At 39.2% G+C, this 14,663-nt stretch overlaps 1 protein-coding gene across 1 annotated transcript in view; it reads right to left on the reverse strand.

Annotated features, from left to right (window-relative positions):
- Positions 1 to 14,663, reverse strand: part of LOC150089459 (uncharacterized) — an 86,033-nt gene that overhangs the window by 37,938 nt on the left and 33,432 nt on the right. The window lies entirely within an intron of this gene.

The following is a 14,663-nucleotide window of genomic DNA, read 5'->3' on the forward strand; positions in this document are numbered from 1 at the left end:
TGCCGGCACAGGTGACACAGCTGACACACAGCGGGTATCAGCCATGCCAGCTGCTTCCATCTGTTAAGGATCAAGTGACACTGGGCGGAGTCAGCACCCGTCAATCACGGCCGTATCACTAGCAGTCGGTACGCTATATCCGATACTGAATCTCGACCATTAATTTTATTAACACACATTTTATTAAGCATAAATTTATTATACAAAAGTATATTAAAAATAAGTCAAAGGTGAGTCTTATTTAATAAATAAAAAAATAATAAGTAAAATGTAAAAATGCGGTAAGTACCAAGTAAAAAAAAAGTAAAAATAATTTCATAATGAAGTTTTGGTCGAGATTCAGAAACAGGTACCCCTTCCAGACTGCTAGCGATACGGCCGTGATTGATGAGTGCTGACTCTGCCCATTGTCACGTGATCTCCTTAATAGACGGAAGCAGCTGGCATGGCTGACACCCACTGCGTGCCAGGTATGTCACCCGTGCCAGCACGCTGTAAAAAAGGTGCCGGTACGGTGTACCGTTGCATACCGTCACAAAAAAAGCCCTGTATATACCTGTACATCAAATGTGTATGCATTCATCCAGCTGAGCTTTTATTTCCATGAGGCAGTGTGCTTTCTCAGAATTGGTAGGTGAACCTATTTCAATGTTGCTTAAGCATACATTTTAACACTAGTGTAGGGTATTTTTAAGAATACTTCATTGTATTATAATTAGTGTTTTACAGTATAGTGATATTTTTGTAATTTCAATTTCATTTTATCTAGCAGTAAATACAATTCCGAAATAAATTATAAGCACAATATACTTGAGGATGGTATGATTCAAGGGGGAAATTTCCAATGAAGATTCATAGTTAGTTACTGCTTATACTGACTGTGGCATGTATAGAGCTTTCTATAACCAATAGTGATGTATTCCACATAGCTGCCATATTTTGACCAAAAATACCAGAGATTTGGTAATTGTATATAGGAGGAAAGCATACTTTTTAAAATCCAGACTTTAGAAACTAATTTTAGTGAAAACATACACATTTTATATAAAGATATAGCTATAATATTTATACAAAAATACAGCATTATTTACCAATACAGTATTTCTTTCAAACATTAGCTTACATAGGGCTTTTCTATCTGTGGATTTTGTTTGGAATGACAAAACCAATTTCACCATTGAATTAATGGATTAAGACTGCTTCAAGGATAATACACTTGCAGACTGGCTTTGTAACTGTTAAAGTTATTAACATTTACAAAGTCTTGTTTATAACAATGGACCAGCTGCCAAAAGCATTTCCAAAGTTAACTGAAAGAGAGCAGAAGCAAATAATTTCTATTTTCACCATGCTGAATATCCTCCATACTCAGATTGCTATGAGGAATTGTTAAAGTATAATGTTCAAAAATCCTCGAGGAGTTCATTAATTTGTATTTTATTCCAAAACTTCTGGATCATGAACTGGATTTGCACGAGTCAATGCTACCCACTAGTGACTATTGTATTTTCGATTTGGTAACTTTCAAAAGTGCTCATTTGACTTTTCTTGCCTTTTCTTTAAACAGACTTATCAGAAGTTATTACTGTTCTACTATTCTAAACATTTACCCAAAGACAGCCAACACAATATACGCATATACGCATGCCCAAAATTTTTTTTTTTTTAATTCAGTTGCATAGATTAACTGAAACTGCTTCAATGTCTTTCCTTCTAGCACTTCTTTCTAGATAGTAGTAAATACAGTAGTTGCAAGAATATTTGCTGATGCTATCAAGGCAGTGTTAGGTGGGTCAGAAAACTGCTAGCTTCGGGGGGGGATAAACAGACTAAAAGGTTAACAGTGGGTGCAGACAAAGACAAAAGTGATTCTTGCACTGCTTCTATTAGAATGAGCAGCAGCCTGGAAAGCAAGGTAATGGAGATTTCCATGACTGCTAGGAGTCGTACTGGAACAAGTAAATATATGGGCTGTGTTATGGTAACTAAGAGTAGGAACAGGTGCATGTATACTTGCATGTACACCAATGCTAGGAGTATAGTTAATAAATTTGATGAGCTTGAAGTACTAGTCAAGACATCAAAGGCAGATATCGTTAAGATATCAGAGACATGGTGTCCCACAGGTATAAGCAGTGGGGAATTGGAATTTGGGAAGTACAATATGTACAGAAAGATAGACAGGACAGGAAGGGAGGGGTTTTTTTGTTTGTTTTTATGGCATTAGCAACTAAGGCCATATTGCTCCGGAATATGTGGTGGTCATTCCCTGATCTTTCCGCATCCTTCGTATTTGGTGGTGACGGGCTCGAACCTCCGTCTAATCAAGAAGTGTGTGCTACGCACTGCTGCTCCTTCCCAACTAGCTACGGAGGTGCCCAGGAAGGGAGGAGGGGTTATGCTGTTAGTTAAGAAACACATAAAATCTAAGGAATTGCAACCATTTGATGTCGGTGGACAACGCAGTGTTCAGTCTGTTTGGCGTGAAATAAGCACTGGGAAAGGAAAAATCAGAGTAGGTGTGTGTTATAAGCCTAATGAATGTGATGAGTATAATGAGCAATTGTGCAGAAAAATAGAGTGGGCCAGTAAATCAGAATGTCTTATAATGGGGTATTTTAACTTTCCAGATATTGACCAGAACTTGAGTTGGTCACACGCACACTAGCAAGACTTTTGTGGATTTATTGGATGACTGTTTTTTGCAGCAACAACTTTGATAGACAACCACAGGGAGTAATACTCTTGATCTGATTATCAGCAGTGATTATTCCTGCATTAAGAATTTGCAGATAAAGGAACCACTGGGTGACAGTGATCACAATGTACTGATGTGGGAATTACTTAAAGATGTAACTACCATCAAAGCTAAAGGGAAGGGCTTTTGCTTTCGTAAAGGTGACTACAGAGGTCTCAGACAGTTTTTAAATTCTGCACAGTGCGATCAACTGATGATGTTACCAACATTGAATTCTACATGGGAAGCCTTCGGAGACTTAATTTTGGTGGCTACTAGGCTTTTCATTCCAACTAAGAAATACTATTCAAGGTTTAGGACTAAATGGATGTTACATGAATTAATGAGGCTCGTGGCAGAGAAGAAGAATTTTTGGGATGCATATAAAGTATCAGGTGACACAGAAGCCTATGGCAGGTATAAACTAGTCTGTAATCAAGTCACAAAGGAGGTTTGGCAGGCAAAGGCAGATTACGAGAATTCTCTGGCAAAGGACGCAAAGAAATACAGCAAAGAGTTCTTTACTTAAGTAGACTCTAGAAGGTTAGTTAGTTAGTTATTTAGTTTTTAGGAGCATTAGCAACTAAGGCCATATTGCTCCGGGATATGTGATGTTCATTCCCTGACCTTTCCGCATCCTCCGTATTTGGTGGTGACGGGCTCGAACCCCGGTCTAATCAAGAAGCGTGTGCTATGCACTGCTGCTCCTTCCCACCTGGCTATGGAGGCGCCAACTCTAGAAGGAAAGGGATGAATCGGATTGGGCCACTTAACATAAATGGGTTGATTATTGATGATGCTCAGGTAGCTGATAAACTGAATGAGTATTTTGCATCTACGTTCACACACGAGGAGTCATTCAATGAGGGGAGTGCCAGAAGTTTATCAAATGCTAACAGGGAGCTAAGTGATTTTGTAATAACTGAGAGCAAAGCGGAGGATAAATTGTTGAAGTTAAACATAAGGAACGCACCTGGAGTGGACAGGATCTATCCAGTTATATTAAAGGAGGCAGCAAGGGAAGTAAGCAAACCATTAGCCATAATTATGAGAGCTTGCTTGGACTCAGGGGAGGTCCCCATGGACTGGACATAAGCAAATGTATCACCAATTCACAAAGGGGGTTCAAAAGGTGACACAAGTAACTACAGACCTGTTAGTTTAACTTGTGTTCCGGGGAAAAAAATTAAAGAGCACTGCAGGATCATCTAGACAAGACAACAGTAATAGTTAAGACACAGCATGGGTTTGTTTAAGGTCTTGCCTGAACAATTTGATTGGATACTATGATATGATTACAAAGGAACTGAATGCCAAAAATAATTTTGATATCATATACTTGGATTTCAGGAAAGCTTTTGATACTGTTGCACACAGAAGACTGCTGTACAAATTGGAGCGGTATGGAATTAAGGGTAAGTTGCTACAATGGATAAAGGGATGGTTGAGTGGGAGACGACAGAGGGGTAATCAATGGACACTGCTCTTCGTGGACAAATGTTATTAGTAGAATTCCCCAGGGTTCGATGTTGTTTTGTATATTTATCAATAATACTGATGAAGGTATATCAGGTTTAATGTCCAAGCATGCAGATGATGCAAAGGTTAGCAGGGTTGTTAACAACAGTAAAGACGGTATGCTACTTCTACTGGATCTAGATAAGTTGGGAAAATGGGCTCAGATGTTTGTTTGGTTTTTAGGGGCATTAGCAACTAAGGCCATATTGCTCCGGGATATGCGGTGGTCATTCCCTGACCTTTCCACATCCTCCATATTTGGTGGTGACAGGCTCGAACCCTGGTCTAATAAGAAGCCTGTGCTACGCACTGCTGCTCCTTCCCACCTGGCTACGGAGCACCAATGGGCTCAAAAGTGGAAACTGAAGTTTAACATTGACAAATGCAAAGTACTGCGTGTGGATAGCAAAACCGAAGAGAAACGTACCAATTGTGTGGTACTACACTCAGTGAAAGTGGAAAAGACCTGGGGGGGGGGGTAATTGTGCTGTCAAATATGAAGTTTGCTGAGCAGTGCAGACAGGCTGCCAGGGCAGGTGATAGAGTCTTTCAATGATATATAGGAATTTTGCTAGCAGGGACAGGGCAGTGATTGTCCCTCTGTATAAGGCAATGGTCAGGCCACACCTAGAGTACTGTGTACAGGTTTGGAGACCTCATTTTAGGAAGGATGTAGAGTTGCTAGAATGAGTACAAAGAAGGACAAAAAGATTGGTGAGGGGGAACAAAGGGGTGCTCTTACCAAGAAAGGCTTAAGTTCTGCAAATTGCAGCACCTGGAGAGTAGGCATCTGCAAGGTGATTGGATTGAGGTGTATAAGGCATTGAATGGGTTGAGCAAGCTGAATGCTGATGGGATTCTTCCTCTTGCTCAGACTAAGTACCTGAGGAGGCACAGTTTCAAATTGGGGAAAGATAATTATAGAATAGATGTGCAGAAACTTGCCTTAGCCAGTGGGTGGTTGAATGGTGGAACAGGCTTCCATCTTTTTTGTGGAAGCTAATAGCCTAAATAAATTTAAGGACAGGCATTTGGAACGAATGGAGGGGTAAAATGGGAGGGGTTTTTTTTTTTTTTTGGCTGATGCTGTGCTGCATAAGCTTGATTTCTTGCATTGTATGCCTCTACTAATGCTAATGCTAAATGTCCATCAAATATTCAACCATTTTCAGAGGAAGGCATGAAAACAAATTGATCTGATGACAAGGATAGTCTACTAAAACCTAGTGTCACTCTCTTTTAACAGCATTTGTCTCTCACTTTTTTTTTTAAGCATTAGGCAGTATAACACAACATTTATGACACAGTTCTTATATATTCCTTGAGCACATGGCATGTAGGTAAACTATGTTCTTTGAAGATAATATAGCACTCAAACCCATATTGGTGATACTGCAAAGACAGCTGTCTTTGTAATATCACCGTCACAAAATGTCATTTAGGTTACAAGAGCTTGTATGACAGCTGTTACTGAAAACCTAGTGTCACTCTCTTTTAACAGCATTTGTCTCTCACTTTTTTTTTTAAGCATTAGGCAGTATAACACAACATTTATGACACAGTTCTTATATATTCCTTGAGCACATGGCATGTAGGTAAACTATGTTGTTTGAAGATAATATAGCACTCAAACCCACATTGGTGATACTGAAAAGACAGCTGTCTTTGTAATATCACCGTCACAAAAGGTCATTTGGGTTACAAGAGCTTGTATGACAGCTGTTACTGAAGAGGTGGTAAGAAATACCGAGAAACATTTGACTCCGTTATGTACAGTGAAACTTCTCTTTAACTGACAGCCATGGGGAACGAAAATCTCTCCATTAGAGAGAAGTGTCCACTAACAAGAAGTCTGAGGGAGAAAAAAAAGAGAAAGAAAGAAAAATCGTTAAATGTTTACAGATTTTGAACAATATTTTTGTAAATAATATACAATTACATACACAAGAGATAAAGAAAAATCGTTAAACATTTAATGTAAAATTAAATTAAATTATATACAGATTTTTCACAATATTTTTGTAAATAATATACATACAATTGTGCTATGTACATTATGACTTTATCTTAAAAAAATGCATACAGTAATCACTTATTTTCTTTTGCACCTTCTTCCGGCTGATAATTTTGTTTTCAACATTTGTTTGGAGTGAAGAAACCATTGAAAGTCCTTCAGTATCTTCTTCAGCGGCGAAAAACATTTTAAACGATTGATTTGTATGAGCGCTTCTTCTATTTTCATCGGTGGTTCGTCGTTAATATGTTCTTCGACAGAATGACCTCCTTCCATTTCTTCATCCTCATGAGGAACTTCTTGAAAGATATCGATGATAATGTCGTTGATATCTAGAGCACCATCTTCTGTAGTGAGGTTCGAGTCTATATCTTTGTAGCCAGGGTCACTTGTAGCGGAAGTATCGTACATTATCAATAGATTTTGAAGTTCTTGTTCTTCTTGGTGCTCCACATTGCTGTTCACAACTTCAATTTTTGTGTTTGAGAAGCCAGACTTTACAAAACAGTTCACGACAGTTTGTTTTCTAATTGCGTTTACTGAAGAGGAAATCCAGTGAATCACATCTAGGATGCCGAGTTTCTTTGCAAGGTCACTCGCACATGTTACATCGTTCATGTTTGCAATGAGATGTCTTCAAAACACGTTTTCTGTAGTGAAGTTCGCCTCCGTAGCCAGATGGAAAGGAGCAGCAGTGCGTTGCACACGCTTCTTGATTAGACCAGGGTTCGAGCCCGTCACCACCAAATACGGAGGATGCGGAAAGGTCAGGGAATGATCACCGCATATTCCCAGAACAATATGGCCTTAGTTGCTAATGCTCCCAAAAAAAAAACCAAAAACCATCTGTAGTGAAGTTTAAAATTTTTTATTATCCCTTGATCCAAGGGCTGACACTCTGCAGATGTGTTTGGGGCAGAAAAATGATTTTAATGATACAATTCAATGTGCGGGTGAGATGCAGCATTATCCATGAAAAGAATAATTTTTCTGTTTTGACGAATCATGTTTTGGTTAAAGTGACTTATCCATTCGTTCATGATATCTCGTGTCATCCACACTTTTTTTATTAGACTTCCGGTCAACATTCAACGAGGATTTTGTGGTTTTCCTATAACAAGAGGTTGTTCAAAGTCTCCCAGCATATTTGTACACAATAGTACAGTCAAGCGTTCCTTAGAAATTTTTCCGCCCTGGCACTTTTCGTTTTTTAGACTCATTGTTTTTTCAGGAAGAGCTTTAAAAAACAACCGTGTTTCGTCACAGTTGTAAATATCCTTAGCTTCAAAATCACGACATAAATCTTCCAATTTGACGGTCCACTCTGTTACAACACCAGTATCAACAGATCCACCTTCACCACTTATGGTTTTCCAAGAAATTTTATGCCGAGTTTTGAACTTGTCTAGCCATCCCACAGAACTCATTTACTCCCATAGATTTCGCAACCTTCAAAGCCTTTTTCCTAATAGGCCCATTAATGGGAATTTTTTTAGCACGTGCGCGACAAATTTTAAGTCCAACAGTTTTCGGGAATGATTTTTGAACCTGATCATTTACGTGTTGCCAAAATTGTTTGAGCAGTTAATTTTTTTTCTTTAGGATGTCGCTTACCTGTGTCTTCCCGATTTTGAATTTTGCAGCGAGATTGCGAACACTATTTTTTTGCTGATCATACGCATTAATGAGTTCGACTTTATCTTTTAAAGTTAAATGTTTACGAGAAGACATTGTGCACTTCACACGACACTGAAAAAAACCGAAAACTGAAACTCAAAAGATGAAAGGCCGACAAATTCCCCCCCCCTGCACACACCGAATTCATCAGAAGTTTTACACATGCCTTAAAATTCTTGAAAAAGGGTTTAGAACCGTGACGTAAACCTTGATAAAATTCAGAGAATCGGAAATAGAAAATAAACACATGATTGAGGCAATATGTGGAAGAAACGTTCCTAGAAAAAGGGCTGGGAACTCGCTCGTTGTCCATTACTGGGAGATCAGATTAAGTGCTAATCTAAACGAAACAGTGCAGATTGCCTGTCCGCGTCCGTTACAGAGAATGTCCGCTAGACAGAAGCTGAAAACACATTAAAACCAATAGAGGAGAGTTGAGGAATTTGAAAATGTCCGTTGTAGAGAGATGTCCATTAGGAGAAGTTTCACTGTGCATATTTCCAAATCAGAAATCAACATAATTAAACAAATGTAGGTTTGAGTGCTTTATTATCTTAAATTATGTCACAGTTCAAGAAGTGTGTGACAATCACAGCATCACAGACAGCATATTCTTCAACATAGGATGAATCTACATGGCCTGACAGGCCAAATACTATTTTGGTTTCAATTTTTTTAAAATAGGACATGGTATGTTTGAAGGATATACGAAGTTATAAAGTAGACCTACATATCTTATATATAAGAAAAGATTTATTTTATGTAATAATATAATTTTTATATTATAAAATCACCTGATAAAACCCCTCTAGTATCCCCCCCCTTCCCCAATATCAACACAGTAGTTTTTGTAATTATGCTTGTTTATCCTCATATGAAACCATGGCAAAACACAGCATATACAGACCTACTAACTACTAAATGTATTTGAACACAGTTGTAGTCATTATTAACTTCTGAGGTCATAGCAGTTTGTAATGGTGAGACAACACATGGTAAATCTTTGCAATTAACAATAAAAAATTAAGTAAAATTAATAAATGCACTCAAATTTTTCATTAACAATACCTTTTAATTATATTTTTGAAAAAAAATGGAGGCTCTTAGGAAAATTTTTTATTAGCATTATGGTGATTAACATTTTAATATTCTAACAACTCCAGTTTCCAGACTACCATAACAAGGACATTATCAAAACAAAGTGTCAGTTTTCTAAAGGAACCCCATGTGCTTTCCAGTCGTTCAGAAGATACCCTGTAAAGTAAACATTTAGCACCGACACTGAGAACAAGCTGCTTTCAATTTGACTTTTTTTTTTTTTTTTTTTTGGAGAGATCACAATAGGACAGCGATTCCCGAACTGTGCGCTGCCTCGAGATAGTTCACAGTGTCAGCATTACCACAGTTTCAACATTATTTACTAAATTGTTTGGACCTAACTTCTTAATAAAAGGAACTGTTAGGTATTTCTTTTGGTCTAGGGGTGCCATGAACTGAGAAAGTTTGGGAGGAACCTCTGCAATAGGATACAGCTTAGAATCATTTTTGCTCTACCATCAAAAATGGCACATCTTTAGAGCCAACATTACCTTGTCTTTCCCTCTCTGTGAAATTTCATCAACAATGCTCATCCTCATCATTATTTTTTGCTATTTCACTAAGAGGAAATACATTTCTAAACAATGCACCTGCACAATTAACATTTTCATTTGAATTTTTTTCTACACACCACACATTGTTTTCTGCTTATTTGTTTGCAAGTGTCTAATTGCATTGCATTTCCTACCACTCGAAATTGAAATATCATATCACATACACACAAGTGTACAAAGTAAAAGTTACCTTTCCTAGATTTTATAATACAGTAAATTCCTTGCCAACCACAAATAATAATAAAATAATGCAGTTTTCAATTTACATGTTGAAATTTTACACTCAGAGAGTGTTTTTTTTTTTTTTTTTTTTTAACATGTAGACAGTTCAGTTGTCTCTTTAAAGTTGTCTCTGTACCTGTTCCAGCAGCTGTACATCATTCCTAAGACACCTCCGGACTTGTATGCAGCACTCAAGATGTGACCTGACCGTTGCCTTATACAATGGGATAATCATTTCCTTGTCCTTGCTAGCAAAATTCCTGTATATCACTGACAAAACCCCATGAGCTGTCCTGGCAGCCTGTCTGCACTGTTCAGAGAACCTCATATTAGGCTGTACAATTATACCTACTCTTTTTCATTTTCCACCACCATGAGTGAAGTACCACACAACCGATAAACCTAGTCTTTTTATTAAAATGCCAGTACACTGAATGAACAATCATGTCTCATACACATTGAATATCACTTCTATAAAAGTCCATATGATATTTTGTTGTACATAAATTAATTTGTTTTTAATGTTGAAATTTAATAAATAAAAAATTTTGATATATATGAAAGTTGTCTGGTGGCCGCACTTGAGAACCACTGATCTAGAGAATCAAGTCTAAAGTCAAGTATCTATTTAACATTTGGGCTAAGGTAAAGAAAGCCAACACAATTTGGTTTTTAATGGCGCATTGGCAGCTAAGGCCATAATGCGCCAAGTCAAATTTAAGATGCTACTAAACATTTTGATAGCCAAGGCTACCACGTCAAACAATTAATTATGTTAAAAAGGACCAAGTAAAAGCATAAAAAGTATAAAAATTGAGATCCTTGTATAAAAATAAATAGATTGTAGAAAGTTAAAAACGTCGGACATATTGTCTCTGTCACCTATTACCTGACTGAGTGTAAATGGCTCAGTCAAATTATTAAAAGCAGTAAAACACAAGCGTCGTGCTTCTATAAAAACGGGACATTCTATAAAAAGATGACTGACGGTTAAAATAACATTACACATCTCGCACATAGGTGGGTCATCCGCCCTCAGCAAATAGGAATGTGTTAGATGACTATGAGCTATGCGGAGCCGAGCAAGAACAACTTCCTCTCTTCGGACCCTGCGTAGACTGGACTGCCATTGCGTAATTACAGGCTTAATGCGATGTAATTTATTTGTGGCCTGTCCATGCCAAGAATTTTGCCATTGGGAGAGTAATTTAGAACATTATTTGCCTGAAGTCTGTATAGGGGACTGACAGGCAATGATTATCCAGGGAAATGGCTGATTTGGCAGCGGTATCAGCTAATTCATTTCCCCGGATAACAATGTGGCTTGGGATCCAGCAAAAGCGAATATCAAATTCTAATTCCACGAGAGAAAAAAGAATCTGCTGGATCCTGGACAGGATCGGATGAGGGTTAAAACTCACCGATACCAGAGCCTGTAACACGCTCGATGAATCGCAATAAATCATATACCTCTGGTAGTCACGATTTTTAATGTGATCTAGGGCTGTTTGTATTGCATGCAACTCTGCAGTATAAATGCTAGTTTCTTGTGGGATCTTATAGGATAATGTTTTGTGAGGGAACACAACTGCAGATCCCACATAAGATTCTAACTTTGAGTCATCTGTGTAGACTGGCAGAAAGTCAGAATACTGCTGTCTATGTGATGCAAAGAGTTGCTGGTAGACAGATGGCGGTGTAGTAGCCTTCTCCCAGATCTTAAGGGAGAAGTCGCAAGTTGGAAAATAAGCATGCCAGGGTGGAAAGAATTGCCTTGGTGACTGGGCAACATTGTCTACCGTAAAGTTTAGCTCATTCAGCAGCCCTTGAATGCGAATACCAAAAGGTTTGTTGGCAGTCCGACGGGTGTTGTAGAGGTTTTCCCAGTGCGGCTCAAAAACGGATGGCCACGTGGGATGATTGGGCAGGGATTTTAATTTGAAGGTATACTGTAAGGACAACTGCTTACGTCGAAGAGACAGAGATGGTTCATTTGCTTCAACGTAAAGGCTTTGGACAGGAGATGTGCGAAATGCTCCAATGGCTGTCCGGATGGCTTGATGGTGGATTGGATCTAACCACCGAAGTGCACTATCTCTAGCAGAACCATAAACCTGAGACCCATAGTCGAGTTTGGAACGGACAAGTGCTCGGTAAAGACGAAGAAGGGTAGAACGATCTGTGCCCCATGAAGTTGGCAAAAGGGCACGAAGGATGTTAAGCCCTTTCACACATCTTGTCCTCAGCTGGCAAATATGTTGTAAAAATGTCAGCTTTTTGTCGAAAATAAGTCCAAGGAATTTGAATTCTGCTACAACTGGGATGTTATTTTGCCCAAGCCTTAATTCTGGGTCAGGATGAAGATTACGTTTGCGACAGAAGTGTACACAAACAGTCTTCTGTGATGAAAATCTGAACCCATTAGCCAAAGACCAAGCTGTAAGATGGTCAATGGTTTTCTGCAGTTGCCTTTCAATGACTCTCATATTGCATGAATTACAAAATATAGCAAAGTCGTCTACATAGAGGGCATTGTTTACAGTGGGTGGAAGTTGTTCTGCGATAGAGTTTATTTTAATTGCGAAAAGCGTAACACTTAGAACGGATCCTTGTGGGACTCCCTCTTCCTGAGAGAAAACTCGAGAGAGGGTGGATCCTAAACGGACTTGAAATTGGCGATTCGAAAGAAAGTTTTTAATAAAAAGAGGAAGGTTACCTCTAAGACCAAAATTATAGAGGTCTTTTAAAATTCCAAATCGCCAGGCTGTGTCGTACGCTTTTTCAATATCAAAGAAAACTGCTACCAAATGCTCGGATTTAATAAAAGCATCACGAATGGACATTTCCAATCGGATTAAATGATCCAGAGTGGATCTATTTCTTCGGAAGCTGCACTGTGTCCTGGAAAGCAGACCATTTGTTTCTAAATACCATACAAGGCGTGCATTAACCATTCTTTCCAGGACTTTGCACAAACAGCTTGTCAGAGCAATAGGACGATAGTTACTTGGATTGCTAGGATCTTTTCCTGGTTTTGGGAAAGCAAGGACGATAGCCCTTTGCCAGGAATCCAGAAATTGTTTCTGAATAAAAATTCTGTTAAACAGAATTAAAAGGTGATCCTTAGATTGTGGTGAAAGGTGTTTTAACATTTCGTAGTGGATGTCATCGGGCCCCACAGCACTTGTATGCGTGAGAAAGAGTGCTGCATTTAACTCTTCCTGTAAAAAGGGCTTGTTATACGCTTTAAGCCCTTTTGAAGAGAAGTTTGGTGGGTTTTTCTCAACTTTCTTTTTCAGGGCCAAAAACTCTGTGGGAAAAGATGTTATTGCAGAGATTTTTGCAAATGTTTCCCCTAGACTATGTGCAACTGCAGTTCGATCTGCAATTGGACATCCATTGTGCTCGAGGATCACTGAAGGGCATGGTGGATATTTTCCCTTCATTTTCCGGATCTTATCCCAGACTTCTTTTGAGCTAGCAGCCTGAGTTATAGAAGATGTAAAACGAATCCAAGATTTCCTTTGGCTCTGACGTCGCACATAACGTGCTTTTGCACGTGCACATTTGAATGATATTAAATTTTCAGTGGTGGGATATCGGCGGAATATCCTCCAGGCTTTGTTTTGTGCTTTTTTTGCTGCCGTGCATTCTGAATTCCACCAAGGTTTCGGGAATAGTGGGAACCGGCTGGATGATTTTGGGATTGCAATTGCAGCTGCTTGGACAATCGTTTCTGTGACATGAATGACTGCTTCATTGATTGGCTCCTGACTGACTGTACGGATATCAAGGTTTGCCATATGTTGAAAGGCATTCCAGTCAGCCTGATCAATCTACCACCGCGGTAAACTAAATGGCAGATACGGTCTTCCACTAGTTAGGGTGGTTATCACGGGGAAGTGATTGCTTCCATATGGATTTTCTTCTACCTCCCAAGTAAGTGAAGGAAGGAGAGAGAAGGGGAGCAGATAGAAAGATCAATGGCAGAGAATGTATGGGTAGGCATGTGGAAGAAGGTGTTTGTTCCCACATTTAAGAGGGAGAGGTCATTGTCAGTGAGCATATGCTCTATGACTCGTCCCTTTCCATTGATGTGAGCACTACCCCACAGAGTATTATGTCCATTGAAATCCCCAAGAATTAAACAAGGGGAAGGCAATTGCATGATAAGATCATCAAGGCCTTTCTGGGAGATGTCAATCCCAGGTGGCAAATAGACAGAGCAGACAGTTAATAAGAACCCCACTGTAAGGCGAATTGCTACAGCCTCAATGCTAGTTGTAAGCTGCAAAGGCTGAAATGGGATCTGGTTGCCAATGAGGATTGCGACTCCTCCGTGAGCAGGACCATCCACAATTCTATCCTTACGAATGATGGTAATGTTATGCATGGTGGGGTCATCATTTGCCTTTAAGTAAGTCTCCTGTATGCAAAAGCAAGCTGGTTTGTGCTTTTGCAGGAGTGCCTTGATGTCATCAGTATTTTGCCGGAATCCACGACAGTTCCACTGTAGGAATTTAGCCATTATTTTGGCTTGGTGGGTCCATCAGGCAGCTTCCGAGGTGCTGAGGGCTTACCTTTTTCAGCCTTGGCTTTATCCTTCCTGGGGAAGTATGGACGCTGTCCAGTGTCCATTTCCTCCTCAGCAAAGAGCTCCAAAACTGAGTCTTCTTGTACTCGACATCCATGTTTTCCTGGGTATTAAGGGATGCTTCACCTTTCTTATTCTTTTCTTTTCCAGTTGCTTTTGTTACTTGCGGAGCATTAGGAGGTACCGATATAGGAGTGGCAGCTGATTGGTCCTTCTGTGCAGGTTTTTGGGAGCTTAAGAGATAACGTG

The sequence above is a fragment of the Mastigoproctus giganteus genome, chromosome 2 (genome assembly GCF_048544385.1).
Source record: "Mastigoproctus giganteus isolate SK-2022 chromosome 2, ASM4854438v1, whole genome shotgun sequence".
NCBI lineage: Eukaryota > Metazoa > Arthropoda > Arachnida > Uropygi > Thelyphonidae > Mastigoproctus > Mastigoproctus giganteus.